Source organism: Prenolepis imparis, unplaced genomic scaffold, assembly GCF_030444845.1.
Source record: "Prenolepis imparis isolate NDT839.2.m4 unplaced genomic scaffold, iyPreImpa1.0 SCAF_10, whole genome shotgun sequence".
Classification (NCBI taxonomy): Eukaryota; Metazoa; Arthropoda; class Insecta; order Hymenoptera; family Formicidae; genus Prenolepis; species Prenolepis imparis.
The window spans coordinates 16,521,613-16,534,426 of NW_028141168.1; the positions used below are offsets into that span (position 1 = coordinate 16,521,613).

General features: G+C 31.7%; 1 protein-coding gene across 11 annotated transcripts in view; it reads left to right on the forward strand.

Annotated features, from left to right (window-relative positions):
* Nucleotides 1–9,784: 9,784 nt before the first annotated feature.
* The window catches only part of LOC145941648 (cholecystokinin receptor type A), a 39,901-nt gene continuing 36,871 nt past the window's right edge, over nt 9,785–12,814 (forward strand). For 3 of the 11 annotated variants that reach the window (XM_083047846.1, XM_083047848.1, XM_083047857.1), the window contains exons 1-2: nt 9,785–10,338; nt 10,763–11,496. The gene's annotated coding sequence lies outside the window, so the exon portion shown is untranslated. The remainder of the gene's footprint in view (nt 10,339–10,762; nt 11,497–12,814) is intronic. The other 8 variants (XM_083047853.1, XM_083047854.1, XM_083047847.1 and 5 more) reach the window with 7 other exon arrangements.

The following is a 12,814-nucleotide window of genomic DNA, read 5'->3' on the forward strand; positions in this document are numbered from 1 at the left end:
TGAGAAGGAAGATATTAAATTTCTGTCTGACGAACGAACGCGACATATAAACATTAATATTATTACATTTATCGAATAAAAGATCCAGTTTATGAATCACGAGTGGAAACCTTTTCTTCTTTGAAGAAGAGAGATTTTCGGCAGTGTCGTGTTAACAGGATCGATGGTCCTGACAACTATTCTTTATCGCGCATTGGATTGGTGTTTTCACATTCCACATTGAGATGCCTCGATGATACTTGAGAAAAATGAGGAGACGTACAAGTCCAAGACCTTCCTCGACATTAATAGCGTATTATAGATTATAGAGTCGACTATTGAATATCTCTTGGCAATGGCGGAATCACATATTGTTCGTTTGTTTTGTTATCGAATAAACATATGTCACGACACTGATTGGCATTCAACCTAGCGTGATTCTCATTTATATCAAGCAATAAAAATTAATTATAAATTAATGAGAAATTCATAATATTTTTGCAGAAATTATTTTTCTTTTAATATGTTCTGAAATCGCTATTTTAAAACCAAGACAGATTTGACATATTCGCAAAGAAAGAACAAGCGTTTCGTTCGAATCCTATCTCTAAATTTGCACTCATATGTGCTTGTACTGTGCATATTGACCCCTGAGAATCATAACTATCCGAAAAAGTCTTGAGTGCGTTTTTATTTAATGAAAAATCCTTGGCACCCTCAGGTAAAATTAACTCGGGTGATTAATTGGGTCATAAAGTAATTCTCTTTTCTCGACGGGACGTTGGCCAATTGTCGACAAATGTGCGATATAATTCGACGAATTTGCAATTCCAAATGAGCGAAAATTTTTAGATACATACTCCTGAAATACTCTGCGCAAAGATCTCTCTTTTTACTGACATTTTTATTCGACTTAAATATACATATAGATAATTATGTATAAAATAATAATTGACCTTTAACTTTTTTATACAATGGAAAATAATTTATTTTACATGAATATGCATTGATGACATTGTGTAAATATAATGTTGCCAAGCAATATATAACGCCCGTATATGTATATAAATTTGAATTTATTAATTAGAACAAATTAAATTTTTATAATATATCTTATTTATTTGCAGCAGTTTTCCTACCAATACTGTAAAGATTATTTACATACACACCTCATATTATTATCATGTACTTAACTATTAGTTTAATCATATTTAGAAAATAATCTGCTTCAATATAAAGTAAATTGTAAATATTATTTTACAATTATTAATCGCTTCATTAAAATAAACTTATTATTTACGTTAATTTATTAATATGTTATCCTAAACAAGATATTTTTAGGATCTAATTAAATTAACTTCATTTTAAAATTTTATTTGCATAAATCTTTTTTTTAATTTAAGCATCACAAAGCAAAAATCGCGATAGAGAAAAATTTACACATAAACCAAGTAAAACTTGTAAAAAAGTACTCGCAGTTTGGTATAATTTTTTATAGGCGTCGTAAAATTTAATATTGAGTGATTCATGACTCTTGCGGCCACTTTTGATCATTGTGCTCAAAAGGACGTAATATAATTAGGGAGAATAAAGTGCGCCATTAAAGTAGTTAAAGTACAGCTTTGTTTAATATATTTAAAAGGGTGAAACGTGCGCGCGCGGTTCCGTTTAATGGACACGAAATGCAATTTCTTTTGACGAAAACCTCATGCTTTTTGAAAAGAAAAAAAAAATAAATAAATAAAAAACGGATAATCAGACGGGTAATAAAACAATAAAAAAAGAACAGCATACGTCCAGCGATACTAATACTGTTTCCATTGCACATTACAATTAAACATCGGATTATTTTCAGTCGCTGTCGCGAAACTACAGTTATTCTTCAATTAACGCAACGTTCGCAGCAATTTAATTTTAACAATGAACTGAAGATTAAATACAATAATGGATTCTTGAAGAGAATATAATGCTGAAATGGAAATTTCGCAGTGAAACTTGTATATTCTATTATATGCATAAAAGATTCAGCTTTAAATGCATTTTTATTCTTGGAAAAAGAGAGAGAGAGAGAGAGAGAGAGAGAGAGAGAGAGAGAGAGAGAGAGAGGGAGGAAAAACTTTAAATATTCTCTACATTTAGAACGATGTAATGCATAATATAATGCGTGTGTTCTTCATATCATAATGTCAACTGCTCCCTAACGTAATATGTAGCAGTATAATTTATGGTAATGCAGTAGTTGACACACGGAGAGTAATAGTGGATAACGTTACAGACGCTTCGAACGCATCGCGCACTTCTCGTTAGCGGATTAAATCAATTAGGCGGAAAAGTTTCGTTATATCTCGCAAGAGTAGAAAATAATTCGATCGACAATAACACGATAAATGTTAAAAAATACAGCGACCAGTAGCGACAGGGCGCTTAATAAAAATCATTATATCGCGAAAGATAATTAATTATAATTGCTGAGAGTTAAAACTGCTGACTTTAACACTGATGTTTTTTATAATTATAAAATAACGTTTAAAAAGGTGTTTAAATGTGACTTCGAGAGAGAATCGTAATTTCTCTGCGCATTGCGAGAAATAATAAATTGAGAAACTCATCGACAAGTTGCACGTGCAATTCATTTGATATAGTGTTCGGTAAATATTTGGGAAAACTCGAAATTCTCTCACTGTTCAAATATTTCGATACACATAGGAGTATATATAGCGAAATCAGAATAGTATAACTTTTTTTCCTGTGAACTATCACGCACGCAACTATTGTATACACAGTCAAATGTAAACAATATAAACCGCACTGTCGGTGCATATATGTAACAAATGTCATCACGTATCGCAGCTTCGATCCGCAATATTATAAAATGAAATATGAAAACATCCGCTTAAAGTATATTCTGATGTTCACCTATTACTTAATTAAATATGGAAACATCCGCTTAAAGTATATTTTGATCTCTTCCGACCTATTAATAGTTCTGACGTCTGCTATGTTAAAAACAAAACTTTTATCTTTTTGTGGTGATGTCAATTTTATTCTAATAAAATGGAAATTATTTATTTTTTAGTACGAGAATAAAAACATAAAAACAAATGTGTGTTATAGGTTCCAAATATTCAATATAAATATATAAAGTTGAGACAATGAAAGTCGAGACGTTGGATGAAAAGTGTCAAAATAAATTTCTAAATTTTGGTGAATTTTTTTATTTTATACGTTTCGATCCATGTTTGGGACCATCTTTAGTAAAATGCGCAAATTTCGAGTCGCTACGTTAGTCATAAACAAAAACTTGACAAGAGCGTTCCCGTTCAACACGCTTAGCGACTTTCGAAATTTGCGCATTTTACTGAAGATAGTCCCAAACACCGAAACGTATAAAATAAAAGAATTCACCAAAATTTAGAAATTTATTCTGACGCCTTCCATCCAATGTCTCGGCTTTCATTGCCTCAATTATATATATATTTATATTAAAAATATAAAGTCTCTCTCTTATTTTTATATATATGTCAGACACTGGCAGATCCTGGGGGGGGGGGGGTAAACCCCCCCCCCCCTGTAAATTAAAAGAAACAGTTTTGCTGAATTTGTTTAAAAAATATAAATAAAGAAAAACAAACATTAAAGAACTATCAACGTCAGGATCCACTAGTGTATATATATAAGTATAAGATACACTGTAAATTATACTCATTACGCATTCAAGGAGTTAAGTTTAAATTAAGTCAGACATACGACGAAATGATGAGATAATTTCATTGCACGAAAATAATTAGGTGAAATTCTTTATATCTATATAATATATATATAATATATATTATCATATATATATTATATCTATATAATATATATTATATAGATACAAAGAATTTCGCCTAATTATTTTCGTACAACGAAATTATCTCATCATTTCGTCCTATGTCTGACTTAATCTAAACTTAACTCCTTGAATGCGTAATGAGTATAATTTCCAGTGTATCTTATACATACATATTGTATATATTATATAGATATAAAGAATTTCGCCTAATTATTTTCGTGCAACGAAATTATCTCATCATTTCGTCCTATGTCTGACTTAATCTAAACTTAACTCCTTGAATGCGTAATGAGTATAATATACAATGTATCTTATATACATACATATTGTATATATTATATAGATATAAAGAATTTCGCCTAATTATTTTCGTGCAACGAAATTATCTCATCATTTCGTCCTATGTCTGACTTAATTTAAACTTAACTCCTTGAATGCGTAATGAATATAATTTACAGTGTTTCTTATATTTTTATATATATATATATATTTTATATATATATATTTTATATATATATATTATATATATATATATAAAAGTATAAAATACACTGTAAATTATACTCATTACACATTCAAGGAATTAAGTTTAGCTTAAGTCAGACATAGGACGAAATGATGAGATAATTTCGTTGGATGAAAATAATTAGGCGAAATTCTTTATATCTATATAATATATACAATATGTATGTATAAGATACACTGGAAATTATACTCATTAGGCATTCAAGGAGTTAAGTTTAGATTAAGTCAGACATAGGACGAAATGATGAGATAATTTCATTGCATGAAAATAATTAGGCGAAATTCTTTATATCTATATAATATATATATATATATATATATACACTGGTGGATCCTGGGGGGGGGGGGGGTTAACCCCCCCTTGCAAATAAAAAAAAACAGTTTTGCTGAATTTGTTTAAAAAATATAAATAAAGAAAAACAAACATTAAAGAGCTATCAACGTCGTTGATCCTGTAATAAAAGCTAATCATGAAACCAAAAATATTAAATAAAATAATTTTGCAAACCCCCCCCCCCCATTATCGACGTCAAGATCCGCTAGTGTCAGAATAATTTTATAATACATGTATGCGGGAACAAGCTGTCATTGACACGGTTTATTATCGTAATCCTCATGTGTATTATATCGAGATACGTAGACATTATCTTCGACATGTATCACCATTGATATTAATCTAGCTGCTTGGCGGCTTGACACAGCAAAATTATATCGCGTCGCGCGTGACGTCGGTTTTCACCCCTTGATTTAACTAAAGGCTGCAACGGCAATTTTCTCGCAATCGCGAGATTCTGACAAGTGATGGATTTAAAAATGTTAAAACCTTGTTGCTATTTCCGATTTGCGATAGATAGCTCTCCACCTTCCAGTCACGTACTCGCGTGGCGCGATTACGTTGGAACGTCGGTTTGCGATGGAAGTGGATAAGAGAAGAGATGCGATTCCGATATATCCTTCCTTCCGGAGATTCCTTCGATCTATCGAAGATCTCTCTATCTCTCTATCAGACTTTCTTCGTAATCTTAGAATTTCGAAGCGAGCGAACATTAGCGACGAGAAGTTGGCGGATCCGCATCAACGTTTTCCCAGATGGACCCAGGGGCTGAGCTTAATTAACTCTCGTGTGATCGTGGATTTTGCGTTATTGAGCGCGCCCGTATAGGTAGTTAGTTTTCAACCTAAATTACCTTCTTGTCGGTCTTTTCGATACCTCGCGCGCGCACATGATTCATAAATATTAATTATTTTCTTGCAATTCTCTGCGTTGTATATTAAAAATTCAATTTATTGAAGTAGACGTTCGAGCCAACTTAGAGATTGGATTACTGAGCAAGTTTTAAGAGAGACTAGATGAGCGATGAGATCTGGGTAAAAAATGGGGAATGCAAGAGACAAAAAGATGGTCCACCTGAGTCTCGTCTGGCAATAAAAGAGAAGTCCATACAAAAAGGGATCTGTCGCTAGATGCATGTGACGTGCCACCTGATAGGATTCAATTTCCTCTGGGTGAGCTTCGTATACGTATATCATGTAAACTCGAGAGACCAGATGGCGTAGAACATCAAAGACGGAAAATATTTAATGCGATAAATTAAACTATATAAAGGAGACATTCTATATAATATGTTATAACTATGCTCTCATACGAAGCCCCGATATAATGAAATAAATATGCTTAAATTATATTGATTAATATTGCATCAAGTCATTATTGCACCAACTATATATTAAAAATAAAGAAATATCAATATATATTATCTTTGCCAAACGAGTTATGTTCTTAATTTTTAAATTTGAATTATTAAATAATTTTATTTATACATATGAATAAATATGGCACACAATATACATTTTATTCCTTTATACATATATCAAATCAAATATTTATTTATAAACCAAAAAATGAATTCTACGAAACATTAATAATATATGTAATATGTTTTATATATTCCGTTGCTTATTTATTATAATAAATAAAAATTCAAATAAATAAAAATTTATTCAATTTTTGAAGCTGTCTATTCATGCTTGTGTGCTTTTTTAAATATAATTTTATATTACTTACTTTATTCGAAAATTTATTTATGTATTCCAGAATTTGTTTTGTAGTGAAATAATCTAAGTAATCTAAATTTATACTCAGCTTTCACTTGAGCTCGTGCTACAAATAGGACGAGGAAAGTTTGTCAGACGAAAACGCGCGTATATATGTAGGTATGTACATATATACATATATGTATAGGGAAGTATGCCATGAATCTCTCCGATGTACTTTCGAATGCTCTCCGACAATATTTAAATGTATTTCGTGTAACATCGAGATTAATTCAGTTGAAAATGAAATTTTCAATTTGGCGAAATATTTAATATAGACATTCTTTGATTTCGCCGAAGCGATTTCGCGCCATTTTCACGGTCCTGCATTTATTCGGAATTTAAAGCAGGTTTCCGTCTGATATAATTTGTCCTATATGCATAATTTCACATCACGTAGCCAAGCCATTTCTGAGGTGCTAACAAAGGTAAAATAATTTGAAGTATTAATTAATTGTTTAATCAATCAAAGAAATTAAAAACTAGCTGCGTAATGAAAGGCGGTTTATGGTGTTAAACTCTCGGTGAAGCAAAATGAAATTTAATTGAAATCAGTCGTGTTATGTATACAATATGTATTAATTGTTAAGTAATATATAGTATTAATACAATGTGTATGTCTAAACGTGTGTATTGCAGCGCATGTTATATGCAAATGCAAAATGCCTCAAGATACTAAACTTGCACGTTGCAGAACTAACAGAACTATCAAAGTTTGAGATATGGCAGATATATCATGCTCACGCAATAGTACATCGCGAAGTATTTACCAAGACAGTACACAACATCTATATAGACTATAAATCAGTAATCAAAGACGAAACTTGCAGAGAGAATGTCAGTCACAGATTTACATATGAAATGCTTGAATGCATGAGAGTCATTCGATTTTACATGTAATTATATGGATGCAAATGGCTTTAATTAAATTATGCACGCGAATGATTTAAAAAATATTATTACATTTAGAAGATGTAAACTGTGTAGCTGCAAATAGAATAGAACATATATAATACAACTGCATAACGAATAGGTGCGGATAATAAGTTTGGATCCTTCTAAACATCTCTCTGACTGTGCAAAATTTGTATTTATAATTTATAATAATTTGCAACGGAATAATTTTTCACGGCAGACGCTGCAATATTGAATTGTAAATTTAAATCGCAGAATCCGCTCCATCAGTGATTCCTCATCCTCCCTGTCTCTTCCTCTACCTCTCTTTCTCTCTTTCTCTATCTTTCTCTCGTGGACGATGATTAATCGCCGTGTAAGAAAGCACGCGGCGGACGATCTACATAGAGTTTATTTAAACGATTAACCTCGCTTTATATACAGGTGGGAAACATGTGCGACCCTAGTTCTCTCTCGAATGTTATCTAACGTATGCATTAAATGTCGCGTTGATGATAGCGAACAAGCGCGATGCAAAATGCGACGGTACGGTACACATATTTGTTCGCATTTATCTGGTTTATCTTGCTCCTCGCATCATCAAAATACAACGGATATTAAAGCATCGATAACGCGAAACACACGCGCTTTATTAGCATCATTACGCGACTCACCCAGAGGTCACACACGCCGTCACCTGATGACCGCCACATGGGACAAAGAAAACAATGGGAGCTGGAGGAAGAAAATTACAAGATTCTACGTCACACCCGCCTACATCGTTCAACACACGTGTATTTATTCATCGATCTGTATTATACCTCGCAAAGGTGAAGTTCTCGCGACGGTTTCGCGGTCGCGCTATTACGAGAAGCGCAATTATTTTTCCACCTTGTTTATCAATCAATATGAATAATTGAAAAGATTTAATTTGTCGTATAAAAAGATTTAATTTTTCCATGAAACAATCTGAAACAAGAATAAAAAAATTGACGACACATAATATATAGAAAAATAAAGTGGAAGAAAAGTTAATCGAGTTATAATGTACGTCTATATATAAATCGATTCTTAAATAAAGATAAAGCGAAATAAAGACCGATATTTATTATAAGCTAGATTTATATATATAATATATATATAATAATATTTTATAAAGAACTTAAATTTATAGAGATAAAAGCACAGAATATCGCTTTTAAACAGACCAAAATAAAAATGTAATTTGAAAAGGGTAGTTAATCTCCTCAGTTAATCTCAACGTCAAAATTGATTTATGGCTCTACATTAGCTAAATATTTTTTGTTTCTTTCTTTATACGTATTATAGATTTTAAAATGTTTAAATAAAAAAAAAAATAATAAGAATCACTTTGTGTATGTAAAAAAAAACTCATTTTTTAAAGTTAGAAATTAATATGCGAGAGTTGGGGATGCAAAGTAGTGACAATATTGTCTCTTTATTGTACAAACATTTGATGACGTAGTTACGTCCAGAATTAGTACTAAGTTTGTTTGGCCAGTAGAATGTATGTGTACCTTCGGTACAAAGTTATCATAGAATATAAGTGAAATGTTAAACAGGATCGTCTCAAAGATATGTTTATCGAATTAAAACAACGGATAAGAATGGTAATGATGGAGGAAATACGGTAGTAATATATGTTTGGCAGAATTTTAGCCAAGCATTAGATTTTCAGGAAGCAAGTGATACGCGAGCAATTATCGGGTTGTCGACATTTTCGTATGAGACATCACCTTCCTATAGAACCCTATACAAGCGTTCTATCAACGCTCCATCAACAAAAATATTTTCGCTGATGGTATCCCACGTCTTTCAGATATAGTCGTCTGGATATAGAGAATAGATGGATGGTTGTGAATACGGGAGAAGATTATATTTAGAAGGACGTAATGTTGCGTTGTCTGTACCAATAATAAATTCCATGATCATAATCACTGGTTGCTAACTATTTTATATTCAACCCCCTCGTATATTTTTGTCTACAAAATCTTTTAAATTTTATTTTAATATTGTAAACGAGACAGAGAGAAAGGGATATTAAACCGAGTGGCTTAAATTTCTAGCGCGAAATCTTCGTCGTTAAAATACGGGGAAACTTAATATACACGCAGACTTATCGGTTGGAATAAAATAGCGTAGAAAGAAGGATAGGTATGGGACCGCCCTGAGCAATACATTTTGTAGCGCGTTATTTTCAAAGTATAATCGAGGAAACCACGAGGGTTAATATGTCGACGCGCGAAAAGTCATGGACGTCAATCGGCAAAGGGGGAGGAATATTTATTCGACGATGTTGCGTAAGAATTGATGCGTGCACGAGGATGGCGCGAGGAACATAAAGACGTACAGCTCGTTCACGATTGGCCACCGTGAGGTGTGCGGTATCCCGGACTAGTCCGGAGAGAGAGCCGGCCTGGTTTCAGTCAGCGGCGCAGAACCGTCGCGTACGCGTCGCTGATGCCGGGCATCACGTCGACAGTCACTACTTGCCGCCGAGATCGCGAGAGAAACCTGCGCCAGCGATGTGAAATCTATTCAAGCTTTTATAATACCAATGAATAAAAACATAGATAAACACTCTAGTCGCATAAACACGTGGCGTTCCTCGAATATTATTATATTTCAACATCGATAAATACAGCCATTGCATTTTATTCGCGAAAAACAAAGTTTTAATCCGCCTCGGAAATGAATATAATATTTTTGTGATGTAAAAATATATATATATATATTTTTTATTAATTGTGTGCTATATCTTTCTCTCTCTTTCTCTTTTTCTCTCTGACATAAATTTTTAAAATATAAATTTTCTTCTTTACAATATATATAATTGTAGGATATATATAATTATAAAGTTACCCCTCGTTAAGAACATTTGCAATGTAAAGTACCTAGATCTTTATAGCGATTAGAGAATGGTCGGAAAAGTAATTTGTCATCGGTGAGAATTATATTAAACTTTGATAGCGTTTTTCAACTATGTTGCACAGGTATATTCAACTATGTGAAACTTGACAACTAGACGAAAATTTTAATCTATACGCTATTAACGAAATTTAAATGAAAAGCATAACTAATCTCTAATAATAATCGAACGTAAAATTAATATTATAAAAAAACTACAATTATAAAATAATGAAACCGATATTTATCAAAATCTCCTAAATTAAACTTTTATATGTTTAATGTTTATCTTATTATCGTGCATATTTGATTGACATTATGCAAGCTGAAATATCGCTTTACATAACGTTATAAAAAATTTCCTCTGGAAATATTACGCAGCGATGCAAGAAACGAAATATCAATATTTATCGGTATTTACATGCGCGATTTGAAAACCTTAGTCTCGTTTACAGATGCAATTTGGGCTGTGATGGGACGTAAAGTATAAATTATGTAATTTATCGGTAGGTTTTGTGCGACGGCGCGATTCTGCAGTCATTTTCGGACTATCGTATAAAATTCCAATATGCGATACTATTTTCGTTTTATTGAATAGAACGGATGGGAAAGGTGGGAAGTTATGTACACGCGCGGGAAAGAAACGTAACATTATTGCTTTGCAGTCAATCGAATGAAATTTGAATCAACGAGCATTCCCCCTCTCTCAAGGATATCAACATAATTAAACTTCTTTAACTTGTCTGAAAAAAAAAAAAAACGACGACGATATTCGTTACTGTGATGTTAAAACGCAAAATGGACAACAACAGAGAAATTCTTCTTTCAAACCACATTTTAATTGCTTTAAAGAGGTAAATGTGTCTTTTCGCGCACTTTTAAACGCGTCTTTCTCGCACAAGAATAGCTTAATCATAAAAATATTACACCTAATTAAATAATATATATTTCTTGTTCAAATTTAACTTCTTAGCATACACATTTCCTAAATTAATTTTAATACAATGAAATGTTCGTGGATGATTAACTTGGACATTTCTCCGTAATGCAAAAATCTGAAATATAAAATCGTGATTGAACTACGTATATTATCTTCAAAGTGAATGATTGCTACTTTAAACGATGTAAAACATTCACGAATGTGTCCGTCATGTTTGTTTGAATGGAAAAGTGAACACGATTTTACGAGCGACACGAACGTTTTAACGAGCGTGTCGATATACATCGCCGTTCGAAATATATTGGTGAGTGAAAGAGATTCACGCAACACATTTATATTTTATTTTTACGTGAATATTTTATTCGTGCAAAATTGAAACTTGAAATTAATTTTTTTTTTAATTACACTGTGCGTTAAAAATATTATCAATGAAATTACTATAAATTATTATACTATTTGATTATAACGTGAAATATAATATTGATATTTTATCTTTAAATTAAAAATTATAACAAAAAAATATTAAAAATTGTATATTATTTTGTAATTGTATGTAAAAAGTTTGTAACGCTTGTAGCTACCTCGCGTTTAACTTGTTAAACTACAATAATTTTGTTTATCTATATCATATATCGTATATCATATATCAAATGCATATTGATTACATATAATATCATGATTATATATAATATCATATATTCATTCATTATTAAATGTCAATGTATATGTTGTAATGCATATTATGGATCATTATTAATTTTAAATATTGCGTAGGATCTGCTATACAGAAATGTAATTTACATATAATAGTCTTCCTGTAATACCTATAATACGTATATGCTAATCGACATTATTACTGTGCACGAGAAGTGATTAGCCTTACCGTTTTATGATGACTAATAGTGAATTCGGTTGAATGCATGCAAAACGCGTATACCGCAAAAATATATTAACCATTAAACACTTAGGGTAAATTGTGGTTATAATAAATAATGACTCGTATATTAAATAATACCTATTATTAGCGAACCATTCATATTTTACGCGTATTACGCTTTATATATCAATTTGCGTGCAGCAGCTTTTATCGTGTAAACTAAGTTCGCAACAAAAAAAGAGGCTAAACTAGAATATCAGACAAATGATTAATGTATCGAATGATATTATTGTCGTTCTCCTTCGACGAACACAAAGTTTAGATCCCAAGTTGCTCAAAGTAGCTTTTCTTTGAAAGCCTGGGAGAGCAGAGATTGACAAAGATATCCAGGACTGATTGATGCTTCGGGATCGCTGAAAATGCGATTTACTATTCGTCGAGCTTATCAGCCATACCTGGTGATCTTCTTTGCGACTTTGACATTTAATATAATTTATAGTCGCTTGTCAGACTAACTCTATCGAAAGAAATGTATTAATATATAGTGAAATACGTTGTCAACTATAACTATAAAAAGATTAATTGCCAATCCATCCCGTGTCAATTTAGACATTGGTCGATATTGGTCGATATTAATATCGAAAATGTATCAAATGATCAAATATGATTGTTACTAGAATCTGTAATTGTTCTAATGGACTTCGAAACAAAACATTTTATTTGACTGTTATTCAATAATTAATAG